Genomic DNA, 14,031 nt, shown 5'->3' with positions numbered 1-14,031 from the left:
AAGTGTAGCCCTTTCCTCTGAAGATCTTAGATCCAAAATGGCACCTCAAGCTTTAGCCTCCAAGAACTCCCTTCCTTCTTCTTCACTAAGCCACTAAAGCACCAAGAAGCTCAAATCAACACTCTCACACACTAAGAACGATGGGGCTCTCTTAGGTTTTCACTCACTGATATGGAGGCTAAGGAATCAGCCATAACACCCTTTAAATAGTGCACAAGGAGGATTAGGGTTATTTGCACCTGGGTCGGGTACGCCCGACGTAACTCTAGGTACGCCCATCATACGTTGGCGACTCCGCGTCCAAATTAAGCGTGTGAGTACGCGCAGCGTACCCCTCTGGTACGCCCAGCGTACTCCCTTGCTACAAACCCTCCACTCAAGGACTAAACATGCCCAAAAAATAAAGAACAAGGATGAAAGGAATATACCTGAATCTCGGGGTGTTACAATTCTCCCCCACTAGAACTAGACTTCACCCTCGAAGTCTCATTCCTCGAACAACTCTGGATGCTGCCCTCGCGTCTCCGACTCTGACTCCAAGGTCATATCAGACCCCTTTCGATGTTGCCACTGAACCAAAACCAAAGGCACCTCCTTGTTCCTCAAAACCTTGATCTTCTGATCTCTGATTGCCACCGGTCTCTTAGCATAATTCAGGCTCGCATCCACCTGAATATCCTCCAATGGTACCACTGCCGACTCATCGGTTATACACTTTCGCAATTGCGACACGTGGAAAGTGTCATGGATCTGACCTAACTCTGCAGGTAGCTCCAACCGGTAGGCTACCTTACCTACCCTTGCAATCACCCGAAAAGGACCGATATAACGGGGCCCTAACTTGGCCCTCTTCCTGAATCGGATCACTCCTTTCCAAGGAGAGACCTTCAGGAGTACAAAGTCGCCGACCTGGAACTCGAGCTCGGACCGGCGCCTGTCCGTATAACTCTTCTGACGACTCTGAGCGGTCAATAACCTCTGCCTGACCTGCTGTATCTGCTCAGTCGTCTGCAGCACAATCTCTGTACTACCCATAACACGTTGTCCGACCTCTCCCCAGCAAATGGGAGTCCGACACCTCCTCCCATACAATAGCTCAAAGGGTGGCATACCAATGCTCGAATGATGGTTGTTGTTGTAAGAAAACTCTGCCAAGGGCAAATACGTGTTCCAACTCCCCCTGAAATCCAACACACATGCCCAGAGCATGTCCTCGAGCGTCTGAATCGTCCGCTTACTCTGACCGTTAGTGTGGGGGTGATATGCGGTTCTAAAATGCAGCCTAGTACCCAATTCCTCGTGAAATTTCTTCCAGAATCTGGAAGTGAAACGCACATCTCGGTCTGAGACAATCGAGATCGGGACTCCATGCCATGATACCACTTCCCTCACATACATCTCTGCCAACTTCTCTGCGGATGAGCTCTCACTGATAGCAAGGAAGTGGGCGCGCTTTGTCAACCTGTCCACAATCACCCAAATTGCATCGACTCCCCTAGCAGTCCTTGGCAATTTGGTGATAAAATCCATGATAATCTGTTCCGACTTCCATTCGGGAACCTCCAATGGCTACAACTTACCATGCGGTCTTTGGTGCTCGGCCTTAACCCTACGGCAGGTTAAGCACCTCTCAACAAACCACGAGACATCCCTCTTCATACAGGGCCACCAATACTCCCTCTTCAGGTCTAAACACATCTTAGTGGCCCCAGGATGGATCGAGAACTTCGACCGATGAGCCTCTTCCATCAAAATGGTATGCGTCCCTCCCATAAACGGTACCCAGATACGGCCCTGAAATGTCATAAGCCCCCGGCCATCGGTAACGAACTCCGATACTAACCCAACAACTCGCTCTTTCTTCTGCATCGCAGGCTGCACAGCCTCAGCCTGTGCCCTACGAAAGGTGTCCAACACCGGAGCTATCACGGTCAATCTCAAATATACTTCTTGTAACGGGGTGCTCTCCGCCCTGCGGCTCAGTGCATCGGCTACAACATTAGCCTTGCCCGGGTGGTACAGGATCTCACAATCATAATCCTTGACCACGTCCAACCAACTCCTCTATCGCATGTTTAGGTTGGGCTGATCCATCAAATACTTCAGGCTCTTATGGTCCGTGTATATCGTACACCGAACCCTGTACAGATAGTGACGCCAAATCTTGTGGGCGAACACCACTGCCCCCAACTCTAGATCGTGGGTGGGATACCTCGTCTCATGCGGCTTCAGTTGCCTCGATGCGTATGTTATCACATGCCCTCTCTGCGTCAGCACCGCTCCCAACCCCAAGATCGACGCATCACAATACACCACAAAGTCCTCCATCCCCTCTGGGAGGGCTAACACTGGGGCTTCACATAGCCTCTGGCGAAGCGTCTCAAAGGAGGTCTGCTGCTCTGGTCCCCGTGAAAAAGCGACACCCTTCCGGGTTAACCTGGTGAGTGGCACGACGATCTTGGAGAAATCCCTGATAAATCTCCGATAATAGCCTGCCAACCCCAAGAAACTCCTGATCTCGGACGGTGACCTCGGCACCTCCCAACTCATCACTGCCTCCACTTTGGCCGGGTCGACCAATATCCCCTTCTGGTTAACGAGGTGCCCTAGGAACCGGACCTCTCGCAACCAAAAATCACACTTGGAGAATTTGGCGTAAAGCCTCTCCGATCTCAGTACTCCGAGGATCTCCCTCAAATGCTCCTCATGCTGCTCTCTGGATCTCGAATACACCAAAATATCGTCGATGAACACGATCACCGACCGATCCAACATCGGCATGCACACTCTGTTCATGAGATTCATGAACACTGCCGGGGCATTGGTGAGTCCGAAAGGCATCACCACAAACTCATAATGCCCATAACGAGTCCTGAATGTTGTCTTCTGAATGTCCTCATCTCGCACCCTTACTTGGTGATACCACGACCTCAAATCGATCTTGGAGAACCAAGATGCTCCCTGCAACTGATCGAACAAATCATCGATCCTCAGCAACGGGTAACAGTTCTTGACCGTCAGCTTGTTCAACTCCCGGTAATCAATGCACATCTGGTGTGAACCATCCTTCTTCTTGACAGGAAGGATAGGCGCTCCCCACGGCGAGTTGCTCGGCCAAATAAATCCCTTTCCCAACAGCTCCTGAAGCTGCGAGGATAACTCTTGCATCTCTGGAGGTGCAAGGCGATAGGGCACTTTGGCAATAGGCACGGCCCCCGGAACCAAATCGATACTGAACTCCACTTGCCTCACGGGAGGCACACCCGGCAACTCCTCTGGAAATACGTCCGGGAACTCACGCACTATCGTAACCTCCTCAACTGACCTCGGTCTCTCTGAATTAACCCGCGTATCCATCACATACGCCACAAAGCCCTTACAGCCCTGCTATAGACACTGCCTCACTCTAGCGGCCGAACAAAATGCTGACCCAGAACGTGTACCCTCGCCGTACACCGTAAGAACTCCCCCACTAGGGTCTCGTATGGTCACCAGCTGTCGCTCGCAGTCGATAACCGCACTGAATCTGCTCAACTAGTCCATGCCCACAATGACATAGACATCATCCATCGCAATAGGAACCAAATCAATCGGGAACTCAACACCGAAAATCTCGAATACGCACCCTCGGATCACCTCTGTGGCATATATCATCCTCTCGGCAGCTATGGAAACTCTCAGAGGCCGACTCAACGCCTCACGACTAACACTGATATGCTGACTAAAAGCCAAAGATACAAAAGACCGACTCGCACCCGAGTCAAATAACACCAAGGCATGTACATAATTCACAAGAAAAGTACCTACGCATAACATAATATAAGCACAATATCTCAACATCCAAATAAATACATGAAAGAATACATACCAGCCACGACATCGGGTGTTGCGTGGACCTCCTCCGCGGTCAACTGAAAGGCTCTCCCTCGTGACCTCGGTGCCTCGGCCTTCATTGGACGACTCTCGGTAGCTCTGATGGCGGCAGGGTCAGATCCATGAGGTGCTCCCTGTGCTGATCCCCGCAACTGCGGACACTTTGCCTTCCGGTGTCCGGTCTGGTTGTAGTGAAAACATACTGCAAACCCCTTGGGGCAGTCCTTGGCCATATGCCCCTCCTTGCCACATTTGTAGCAAGACCCAGCTCTGCACACCTCGTCGTGGCTCTTGCCGCACTTGCAACAAGTGCGGCCCCTCTGGCTCCCTGATCTCGAATCGGCGAGCATGGCCCGCTTGGCTACTGGCTGGGACTGCACCGGTCGCTGATCCCTCCCCTGAGACTCAGCCTCCTCCCTAGCCTGAGTCTCCAGCTCTATCTCCCTCTTCCGGGCATTTGCCTGAAGCTTGGCAAATGTCCGGTACGTCGAGTTCGCCACAAAATCACATATGTCCCTCCTCAGAATGCTCAAATATCGACTCATACGTGCCTGCTCGGAGGACACGTGCTCTGGGCAGAACATCGTCCACTCATGAAACATCCTCGTGATCACCGTAACAGACTCAGTACCCTGCTTGAGGGTCTGAAACTCCTGGGCCAAACGCTCCCTCTCCACCTGGGGAACGTACTCATCTCGGAACATAGCAGTGAACCTCTCCCAGGTCACTTCTGCAAGCTCAGCAGGCGTGTAATGAGCCGTCACAAATTTCCACCAATCCTTCGCTCCCAAGCGAAGCTGGTTCAGCACGAACCAGACTCTCAAATGCTCAGGAGATGAGCAAGTAAAGAAACACCCCTCTATGTCTGAAATCCATCTCATCGCCGCAATTGGGTCCTGGGTCCCGTCAAACTCCGGTGGTTTTGTGTTGCTGAACTCTCGGAACAGCAACGCATCACTACCCTGTGGCCTCGTCGCAGCTATAGCTGCAGTGGCTGCAGCAACAGCACCCTCAGAAAGAGCAGCGTACTTCTCATCAAATGTCTCTATCAACGTGGTCTTGATAGAGCCGAACATCTTTGGTATCTCTGCCCTGATGGCCGCAGCCACCTCCTCCTGGATGATCCTACGGATCTCCTCATTCCTCGTATCACTAGTCCCTGATGTGTGGTGAGTCCCAACCATGATCTCTCTCTCTCTGAAATACAACATAAGAATAATATTAGGGACTCACTTGAGTATTCTCAAACTCGAGTACTCCATCCTACTTGTTCCTTGGTACTCCAAGGATTCTTACTTGGACTGTCTCTCACAATCTCCTCACTGCTACCTAACCACTATGAAATATTCATAGCAACAAGACTCCTAGACTCAGGCATCACATATCAGGCCACTCTAGTCCTAATAAGAATACCTAGTCTACTCTAGCATGCATATCATAGCTCATCATATAACATATCACATCATATCTCATAACACTTATAATAATGGTATTTTGGGAAATCACCATTCGGGCGCTGGCCGTTCGTACATACGACTCTGCTCTATTTGTCTCGCAAGTTCTTCTTTTGAAAACTTGTTTTATTATAAAATTTTTCTTAAATCCTTGGTTTGAGTTCAGATACGCCTGAAGGTGCACCTGAATCCCTCAAACCTAGGCTCTGATACTAACTTGTAACACCGTAAAATTTAAAACAATTTTTCGCATTTGAAAAACACATTTTAACAAAATCATTCATTCATAAAATGTCATAACATAATGTTTTTATTTCACAAAGTGTCTCCCAAGATCAAAATACATCCAATCCCATGTGTATGTATGAATCAAGCCGGCGCCTTCCCGCGGTCATCACTAGTACCTGAAACACATAACACTGAACATTGTAAGCATAAGCTTAGTGAGTTCCCCAAAATACCACACTAATCACATAATAGCCACTCGAGGCTGTAACTCTGTTAACCCTCTAGTCAATGTGTCTCAGTGGGGCCCTCTAGCCCTAACTCTCTGTGGGCCCTCTGGCCCTAACTCTAGGGACCTGAAAGTCCCAACTCTGTAACTCTGAATCATGCATATCACATATCAAAATAAATCACATCACATATTAACATGCAATCACACTTGCATGTAACTCTATAATACTCTGTCTCTTAACTCTATTACCACACTAGGTAAAGTATAGTGAGAAGACTCACCTCGGGTATCTCGGTAAATCTCTGACTCGGTAAACGCTTGCCTAGCCTCCGCCTAATCATATGAAAATAACATTCTATTTAATATAACTCTCAAAGGCTAGACTATGTTCTCTTATGGCACTTTCAGAAGGGTAAAAGACCATTTTACCCCTCTCATAATTCAAAGGCCCCATAATAGACCATACCCTAAAAGTCAGCCAAAAGTCAACTCTTCGGGTTATGCTGCGCGTACCTGATGTGTACGCTGAGCGTACCCGGCTGCATCTGAGAATCGGGGAGCGCCACCCAGTACGCGGCGCGTACTAGGGATTACGCCCGGCGTACTCCCCTGCTTCAGCCCTTTTTTTCTTTAGGTCTTAAACATTTAATACAGACGTCCATATTTTAGATCTGACCCCATCTAAGCCCCTTAATCCATAAAGTTGATGACTTTAAGCCTTTGCATGGCTGAATAAGTCACTAACTCCCAAAATGATCCAACCTTCAACTCTAGAAGGATTAAAACACATGCATGACCCCAGAGTAACATCCAAGATGGGAACTTTATGGCTCTAAATCACTACTAACACTGAAGAGGGACAGATCTCGGACCATGGAGCACTTTACACTCATAAAGTCTCCACCTTTGGGGTTTTTAGCTCTAAAAAGGACACATACAACAACAACCAAAAGAAGAGGAATGTTTTGAACTTTATACCTCCAAGTGTAGCCCTTTCCTCTGAAGATCTCAGATCCAAAATGGCACCTCAAGCTTTAGCCTCCAAGAACTCCCTTCCTTCTTCTTCACTAAGCCACTAAAGCACCAACAAGCTCAAATCAACACTCTCACACACTAAGAACGATGGGGCTCTCTTTTAGGGTTTCACTCACTGATATGGAGGCTAAGTAATGAGCCATAACACCCTTTAAATAGTGCACAAGGAGGATTAGGGTTTTTTGCACCTGGGCCGAGTACGCCTGACGTAACTCTAGGTACGCCCAACGTACCTTGGCAACTCCGCGTCCAAATTAAGCGCGTGAGTACGTGCAGCGTACCCCTCTGGTACGCCCAGCGTACTCACTTGCTACAAACCCTCCACTCAAGGACTAAACATGCCCAAACAATAAAGAACAAGGATGAAAGGAATATACCTGAATCTCGGGGTGTTACACATACATTTAAATTATTTTAGAAAAGAATTCCCTTTAATCCCTTGTAGTAGATTTAGGAAAGCTAGCACCCAAAATATGATTCCTCTAATGGATCACACCTTAAACCCTAGAAAACCTAGAATGTAGAGGAGAGAGAGAGAGAGAGAGGGAGAGAGAGAGAGAGAGAGAGAGAGTGAGGAGAAATAATTTTCATCCATAAGCCTCTTAGGAAGGTTGTGTATAAAATATTGAGCCAATGGGTCCTATTTATAGTTTAGGTAACTTGTAGAGAAAGCCAGATTTGAATTGATTAAGTAATAGATTTAATCCCAGTTCAAACCCTTCCTTATATGCAACCAGGAGGCTTCCAGAAACCCTATGAATCCCTCTAAAACCGTCCATAGTATGGAGGGTTCTAGAATTGCTTCTTTTATTCAACTATTGAACACTTACAATTCACCAGTTACACCTTTAATTAATTCCAAGTAATCCAAATTAATTCTAGATCAATTTTGATTTATAATTAATTAATTCTTATTGATTTCATTTAATTTATTAACCATATAAATTAACAAATCAATTATTTAACTATTGATGGCATATTAATTTGTTAATCACATAATAAATCACCAAATCAGTTATATATGTCTAATTAATATATTAATCACATAATATATTAACAAACCAGTTCCCCATAAGTTTCAATTAGTTTATTAGTCATATTATAATCTAATAAGTTATCATTCTCTCCTAATATCATTTCTAGCTATTTTAGGTTGTGAGGGCAACCCAAAAAGGACTTTGCTTCTAGTTACAAGAATATATCAATTTAGTTTTGAGCATATATACCTTAATCCAACAGATTTCACTTATGTAAGTCAGAATCGATAGATGTACAGTGGAGACTCGTGTGTTGGTTCGTTAACCGATTGGCATAGTTGGGTGTTTGAGTGGTGTGGTGTTGTCACTGGTGGCTTAGTGACCAACAGGTTGAGTCGGGAATTTGTAGGATGTTGACTTGTTGGAAAATCCATGGTTGATGTGTGGGGATAGCCTGGTCTTCCTAGAAGTCATGTATGATCTATATGTCTTCAAGTTATCATTAAGCGTTGAGTGCATCACAAGGTTGGTTAGTTGTAGTGTGTTGGTGTTTTTTTTTCATTAGGTCGTGTGCTTCTTGTTGAGGATTGATTCAACTTTTGTGCCATTATGAGATTATCTGTTTAGGGTATTATTCCAATTCTACAGTGGTCAAGATGTCAACTTTTCGGAAGTCCCACTTGGGAATAGCCTATGCGTTGGGTTCTTAAATCCTTGGGATGGTTGTTGTAGATTTTGGAATGTTAGGTTATGTCGACTCGCATAGAAGGGAGTGGACTTAGAAGAACCCACAAGGGATTTAGGGGATATTTTAAGAGAAGTTCCCAAGGATAGAGAAGTCCGCTTTTCTGATATGCTTATGTCGAGTTAAAATCTCTTAAATCTATATTTTTAGGTTTTTAACTTGGCCATGTCGTGGTGACGGAGGAACCATGACGTGGCATATTAATTTGAGCAATGCGTATTTTCGATGAACGACGATGTGGCAAAGTGGTGGGCATGACTTGGTGGCGGCTAAGGTTCAAAACCGTAGATTTTGGTTTTAGTGCCTTATTTAAAGGCACTAAGTCTTATGGTTACTTCATTTGGCAGTCTCCACCGTCTGAGATCTAATACCGTCTAAACATTTGCCTTTATATATGTTTTTTTGAGTATGTGAAGCCACTTTTGTTAAGGATGAAGCAAGAAGGGGTCCATTTTGGTGCTTGTGTACCAGCTTAGATCTTGCATTTTCATCACATTTATTGACTTTTAGATGTACAAAGTCATCACATTTCTCATTAGATCTCTAGATCTAGTTATAGGTCATTTTATGAGCTTTATGGTCCATATCTTCTTGTACTTGGAGCTTAAGTGAACTCTAGAACCTTTATGTGCCTTCTTTGGTTTCTAGACCATGGTGGTGGTTAGAAAGTGGGCTTGTATGACTTAGTTGGTTGTCCATGCTTTTGGTGCAAACATTAAGAGCTTAGGATTTGAGATATTTTCTTATTGGGATGTCTTAATGGATAAAGTTGGAAACTTTATCCATTTAGACTTGGGAAGGTTCATATCTAAGATTTGTGGTTCATGGGGTTAAGGGGTAAGACCTTAACTCATTAATTTGTGGGAGCCCAGTTCCCACAATGTAGCAGTTTGGTTGCCATGACGTGGGTCATTAAGCTATGGTGGCTACGATGTGGAGGTCAAATAGGACTGACTTTAACCTCTGACCGTTGACTTTTTTGACCAGTTTGACTTTGGTCAAACTTGGAGAAGTGTTGACCTATAGTCTGAGGTTTATCATATGATTGGTTTAGGAGGTTCGTGTAGTTGATATTGTTGGACTTTCAGTAGTGGATTTCAGCTCTTCGTTCAGGCGAGTCTTCTCAATGTATTACCTATGTCATAGTGGTGTGCATGCTAGACTAGCTAACTCTTATTTGTTGATTGTTGTTATTGTTGGATTAGTGTCTAAGCCCGTAACTATATTTGGTAAGTACTTGACCTGGTTGTGCACAGTTCTTTTGGGTTGCCTTCACAAAAGCAACATGATAGGGTGATTTATTAAGAAAGAGGTTATTATGATTTATTAATATGTTATATGAATAATATATTAATGTAGAAATCATATAATTAAATTATTAGACAAGAATTAATTAAGAAATTAATTATGTGGGTAAAAGACATTAATTTAATAACAGGGACTTAGACGGTTAAATGTGTGATAGTTGAGTATTGGGCTAAGGAGCCTCTTGGACTAGGCATGGATGAAATTAGGATGTTTCCATCCATAATTTCGGCGATAAGGCCCTATTCCAGAAGCTTCCTTGGATAGCTTTAGGCCTAAGCTGTCCATTAGGGTTTAGACTGAAACCCTAGTAGCTCCCGTATAAATAAGACCCTAAGGCTTATAATTTGCGGCCACTTGAAACCCTAGAAAGATCATAGCCGAAATTGTGACTCTTCCAACCTCTCTCCAAGATCATTCTTTTGCTATTGGTGTTTGTAAGCCATTAGATTAGTGACACTTGTGACTCTAAGCTTCAAAGACAAGAAAATTCAAGAAAACAACAAGAAGTAATCATCTAGATATGATTTGTCACATTAATTTCGAATTATACTCATTAGATCTAGGGTTTGAAAGTCTTGGATGAAAGCATGTACAATTAGAGAAACCTAGATCCAAGCATTAGGTTTACATGAGCACATATAATGTTCTTTTGTTCAAACCCATCAGTGGTGTCAGAGCTTTGTTTGGTTTCTATTGTATTTGATGCCTTGTATGTTCATCATGTGAAAAATCGTTTTTTTCTACATTTGCCCGACCTGAATCGGCGACTCAGCCCAACTCGGCGAGTCCATTTAGTGACTCAACGAGTCAGAGCGTCAGACAGAGGGATTTTTGGGATTACATGTTGTTTTGCTTAAGGATACTTACCTAAATCGTTTTAAAGTAATAAAATTCAGAATTTATTATCGTTTTGTCAATATTCGTAACAAATCCAAAGATAATTACCATTTATTTGAATAATAAATTCCTTATATGATAATATATTTGATTATTTAATTTATTTGGTGGATTATCTTGTAAATAATCTTGAAGAGGTCAAATTTAGATAATCATTAGATTAATTGTTTAATTTAAAATTATTTTCTATTTGATCCTTTGTGTTTTGAAAAGTTCAAAACTTGTCCTCAAGTTTTGAAATTTAAAATTTATGATTAAAATGTTTAATTTGAACAATTTAAATTTCAAACCCTAGAATTTTACAAGTTTAAAATTCAACCTTATACTTTATAATATTATAAGAATAGTATATATATATATATATATATATATATATATATATATATATATATATATATATATATATATATATATATATAAAACTTAAAATCCTAGTCTTACCGTTAGTAGGCCTCATTCATGAAGCCAATCTCTAGGGGGGGGGGGGGGGGTATAAGGTTATGGCCTATAAAATGGCCATTTAATGGGTGCCCGCTCTCACCCACCGGTTCCTTGATTGGTGGAGGGTCGTTAGTCGAACGGGTAGGATAGGGAAACCCTCTCTCATTAATAAGTATAATGAATTATAAAAGTAACTAAATGTTTTTACAAAATTCTCAATCTTTGTTACTTTAGGCAAATGTGAATTGATGCAATTCCATGAAATTACACTTTGTACCCTTGCTAAGGCATTAGTGGAGCATATGTGGTTAACCAACACACTAATTGGGTTTGAAGAAAAGGTGGCAAAGGGTGACTCATTGTTTGTCATAGTTCAATGGAGCGTGTGTGGTTAACCGGCACATCGAATAGGTGACTGTAACTATATGGGCCCCATGTACATTTTCATGGTTATTCACACCCGTTTTGTGATCCTTGGCATCCTAGTCACAAACTTGAGGGAAATATCGAGATTTAAACATGCCCTTGAAAAGTTCAATGAATCTCAAATGATCTAGGAACTTTCAATACATTTAAAAGTTAATCTCTTTTTCGTTTTTCATGATGGAGAGTTAGTGAATCGTCATTCACTTACCTTCAAATTATTTGCATGTCAGATTACGGAATCCCTCTTCTAACATATAAATAATGTTGTTGGATCCTAACCTTAATTTCTCATTTGGGTGTTTAATTAGAGATTCATTTCTAATCAAACTTTGTTCTTTTCCTTTTCAGATCTCGAACATGAACAACAACATCGGTTTTGGCTTGAATTCCTCAAGCTCATTCTCACACATGAACTTGTGTGGTGGGGGTGATATTTAACCGAAAGAATTTCAATGATTGGATCTGTAAATAAGAATGGTCACCCGTTACGAGGACAAAGAGTATGTCCTTGATAAGGAGCTGAAGGAGATCGACATGAACACTTTCACTCCCGAAGAGATCGCTGCCTTTGAGGCCCACGAGCATGATGCCACGAAAGTCCATTGCATCAAGACTTGTTGGACCGGTATCCCTAGCGACAATGACTTCGGAACTCCAAAAGTCCTATGAGGACATGTATCCCTATGAGATGCATCAAGACATGCTGGACCGGTACCACTAGAGCGCATGGCAAGAAAGGTACGAGATCATGACTTTGATGATCACTACCCGAATGGGTAATGGAGAGTCCCTTACGGCCCATCTGCAAAAGATGTTGAGATATGTTGATAGCCTGCTAAAGTTCAATGTTAACTTTGATGAAGAGCTGGCGATTGACATCATCCTTCACTTCTTGCCTCCCTGCTACAACCAAATCTGCATGACCTACCACATGAACAAGGAAGAGTTCACCTTGAGTAAGCTTCAAGGCTTGCTAAGGACTTCTGAGAGCAATCTCAAAGATAATTTTGTTGCATCAACTCCCACTCCGACTACTGCCCCTGTTTTGGCTATTGGCCAAGGGAAGGGTAAGAAGAGGAAGGCTCCCTCAAAGAGCCACCATAAGGGAAAGTCCCAAGATGGTATCTCTTCTAGTGGAACCAAAGTTGGTTTTGCTAAACCCAACTCAAACCCCAAGGAGGCAGAGTGCCACCACTGCCACAAGATAGGACATTGGAAGAGAAGCTGCCCAGAATGTTTGCAAGCAATCAAGGATGGGAAGATGAAGCCATCCTATGCAGGTATTTACACCATTAAATCTATTGATTCATCACATTCAATTTCTTGGGTACTTGATACAGGACGTGGTTTTCACATTTGTTCTGATTTGCAGGGCCTGAGAAGAGATAGGGATATGGAGCATGGGAACATAAATCTAATCATGGGAACAGAAGATCATCATCTGTTACCAAGATTGGAGTTTACTCTTTAATGATTAGTAGTGGATTAGGATTAGATTTAAACAATTGTTGCTATTCGCCAGATATGGAAATGAACATCATTTCATTTCATGGTTTATATATACAAGGTTTTAGATATTCATTTGATAATGAAAAGGGTTCTATGAATGCTTATCTTAATGGTGTCTTTTATTTTGAAGCATTTCCTTGTAATGGAATATATGAAACTGTGATGGTTGTAGACAATTTAGGAAATGATGTGTTGTGTATTGATTCATCGAATGGTTTTTATAAAGCATGCTTGTGGCATTTTCGTCTTGGACATGTCAACAAGAAACGCATAGCCTAACTCCAAAAGTATGGAGTGTTGGAGTCATTTGACCTTAGGGACGATGACGTGTGCGAATCTTGTTTACTTGGAAAGATGACTAAGTCACCCTTTACTGGCACTTGTGAAAGGGGTGAGGGGTTATTGGATCTCATACACACTGATGTGTGTTGGCCCTTTAGATCCACCACAAAGGATGACAGCCACTTCTAGATACTTTTACCAATGATTATAGTAGATATGGGTATATCTACTTAATCAAGCACACATCAGAAACCTTTGAAAAGTTTAAAGAGTTTAAACAAGAAGTGGAGAATCAATTCGGCAGGAAAATCAAGATGCTTCGATCCGATCGAGGAGAAGAGTACCTAAGTCTTGAGTTCCACGACTACCTCAAGGAATGCGGAATCGTTTCACTATTAACGCCACCTAGGACACCACAGTTGAATGGTGTGGCCGAGAGGCATAATAGAACCTTGTTGGACATGGTTTGTTCCATGATGAGTCGTGCTTCACTACCTATCTCATTCCGGGGGTATGCCTTAGATACTGCCGCCCATATCCTTAACTTAGTCCTTATGAAAAAGGTTGCTAAAACACCTCACGAGATGTGGACATGGAAAGCTCCCTCATTGCCACATATCAAGGTTT

This window comes from Lactuca sativa, chromosome 7 (assembly GCF_002870075.4).
Source record: "Lactuca sativa cultivar Salinas chromosome 7, Lsat_Salinas_v11, whole genome shotgun sequence".
Taxonomy (NCBI): Eukaryota; Viridiplantae; Streptophyta; class Magnoliopsida; order Asterales; family Asteraceae; genus Lactuca; species Lactuca sativa.
This window is presented reverse-complemented; position numbering follows the sequence as displayed.